Source organism: Odocoileus virginianus, chromosome 29 (genome assembly GCF_023699985.2).
Source record: "Odocoileus virginianus isolate 20LAN1187 ecotype Illinois chromosome 29, Ovbor_1.2, whole genome shotgun sequence".
In the NCBI taxonomy this organism is placed as follows: Eukaryota; Metazoa; Chordata; class Mammalia; order Artiodactyla; family Cervidae; genus Odocoileus; species Odocoileus virginianus.
In genome coordinates this window covers 672,433-675,054 of record NC_069702.1, presented here as the reverse complement: position 1 = coordinate 675,054, position 2,622 = coordinate 672,433, and the positions used below count along the sequence as shown (strand labels likewise).

General features: G+C 41.7%; 1 protein-coding gene across 1 annotated transcript in view; it reads left to right on the top strand.

The window, feature by feature from the left end:
* FRYL (FRY like transcription coactivator) overlaps positions 1-2,622 on the top strand; it is a 297,672-nt gene that overhangs the window by 480 nt on the left and 294,570 nt on the right. The window lies entirely within an intron of this gene.

Genomic DNA, 2,622 nt, shown 5'->3' with positions numbered 1-2,622 from the left:
TCCACCGGCGGCCGCGGTGCTCACGAGCTGCACTGCGGCTGCGCGTCCCACCACTGCGGACCCGACCCCGCCCACCTCCCTGCACCCCGCGGGAGGAGGCTAAGGTTTAGGCTGCTGTGACGCACCGCTGTAATCTTCCAGTGACTGGCCAGCAGGAACGTTCTGGAAGCCCCTTTTATCCCCTGTTGAGAGTTGGCTATTTAGCTTTCTCTGCTTTTAAGCTTTACGTAGTGCCTTTCTTCCTTTGGGCCTCTAGGCTAAGTAGTAGCAAATAACTATCAAACATGTGCACTTGGCTGATACTTTTGAGCCTAACTTCTGACTAGTTATAGGAACCTCAGGCAAGGTACATTCCAGCTCTCTCTGAACCTCAGGTTTTTCTCTGCTAAAAAATGGAAATACGACCTACCTCATAGGGTTGTTGGGTTTAAAACGACACACTTCAACGAGTCGTCCAAGTTTTCTAGTAATGGAAGTTGGAGGGCGCGACTCATGACTTTTCAACCACCATTCATTTATTTCTTAACTATACAAATATTCGTTGAGAGCCAGCTACTGAAAGTTTTTGGTGATTAAGCAGTGAACAGTCAGCCCTCTCCGTTTAACTCCTGAAAACCTCTCAGATCGCTTTTATTTCTTACTGAGCCCAACTGTGACTATCCTCATTCCATCTTTTTTCGCTGCCTCCATTTTTTTCTCCCACAGACATATTTGGGAGACAGTCTGTGGTGATCCATCTAAAATTCAATCCTGTGGTTCATTCCTTAGAGCTTTTGATATCTCCTATCATGCACAGAATATCGGGCCCTTTCATGCCTTGGACTCTGTACTCTTGAGCCTCGCTTCTATTTTAGTGTTCACTGTAGGAAACTCCTTTGCACTCACAGTTCCCTGTATGCTTTGCCCCTGACACACACAGCCTTCCTGCCTTGTCAACACTATTGATAGTTCAAAATCCTGCTTTTACATTACCTCCTTTGCAAAGACTTCCCTGAAATACACCCTGAGGATTAATAACTCCTTCGTACCTCTTTGTGCAAAATTCTATCACTATAATGTTGTTCTGCCACTGTTGTGATCTTTTTGCTCATTTCTGTCTCTATTGCAGAGCTTCTCTCAGGCTGAGAACTTGGCTTATAAATCATTATAGTCCCTAATAGATCCTTAATGTCATCAATATTAATAATTAATATTCATTTTGCTCCTAGAACATGGTAGTCTGGTTCTGGGTTCGGGACCTTTGCAATCATCATTCCTTCTTCTACAACCACAGTTACTTTTTCAATAACTTTATTTCTCCAGATGATCATATGACTTCTTGTTTGTGGTTGCCCTTGATGTCATCATATCAAAGAAACCTTCCCTGATCACACAATTAAAATAGCTCCCCAATCAGTCTCCATGTTACTCCATTTATTATTTTCATACCATTCATCATTACCTAAACAATTATTTGTCTATTCTCTCCTCCACAACCCCCCACCACCCCCCAATGCCGCCCCCTCCCAGCCCCCCTCTACAGCACCTCACTAGAATGAAAGATCCGTAATGGTAGGAGCCTGTCTGGCATCAAAAATGATTAGCACATAGTGTGAAATCAATAAGTGTTTCTTAAGTGAATTTGAGTACATTTTTATAAAAGAAGAATCAAAAATAGGAAAATAAGAAGACACAGGGAGTGAGCTTAACACTAAAATGTAATCTGTTCTTTGCTTTCTGAATAAACTGTAAGAGAACATAATTTTACCATATTCTTTATGTTACTGAGCCAGGCCTAACGCTTGGCACATGATAGATATTGATGAGTGTATTTTCTGTTGCCCACATATTAATCAGCAATCAAGTTAACTGAAAACTTGGATTTCTATTGAAGAAAGGGTATGGTACTCTTTCTGTGGGAAAAAATAACATTCTAAACATTCAAGGTAAATTGGCGTTTTCTCTTCTGGCATTTAGAGGTTAATGAGTCCATTGGTAATGCAACAATTAAAGAATTTAAACATAGATTGGGTAGGTGCCAAAGGCTTATTGAAAGTTGATTCACCTTTTGATTTCTCTCTCTTTTTTTAAAATTACTGAAACATAGTTGATTTACAGTACTATGCCAGTTTCAATGTACAGCAAAGTGACTCATATAGTTATAAATACGATTTTTTTTCAGATTATTTTCCATTATAGTATCGACTGAAAAAAAATGTACAACATAAAAGTTGAGAAATATGTTTTAGTCGGTGGGCCTGCTAAGGACATCAAGCCCAGGAGACAGCCTCTCAGATAGGTCTGAGAGACTGCTCCAAAAAGTTCAGGGAGGAGCCAGTATATACAATATAGGAGTTTTGCAACAAAAACCAGGTAGTCAGAACATCAAAAGATTCAGTTCAGTTCAGTTCAGTCGCTCAGTTGTGTCTGACTCTTTGCGACCCCATGAATTGCAGCATGCCAGGCCTCCCTGTCCATCAGCAACTCCCAGAGTTTACTCAAACTCATGTCCATCGAGTCGGTGATGCCATCCAGCCATCTTATCCTCTGTCGTCCCCTTCTCCTCCTGCCCCCAATCCCTCCTAGCATCAGGCCACCATGAGGTGGCCAAAGTATTGGAGTTTCAGCTTCAGCATCAGTCCA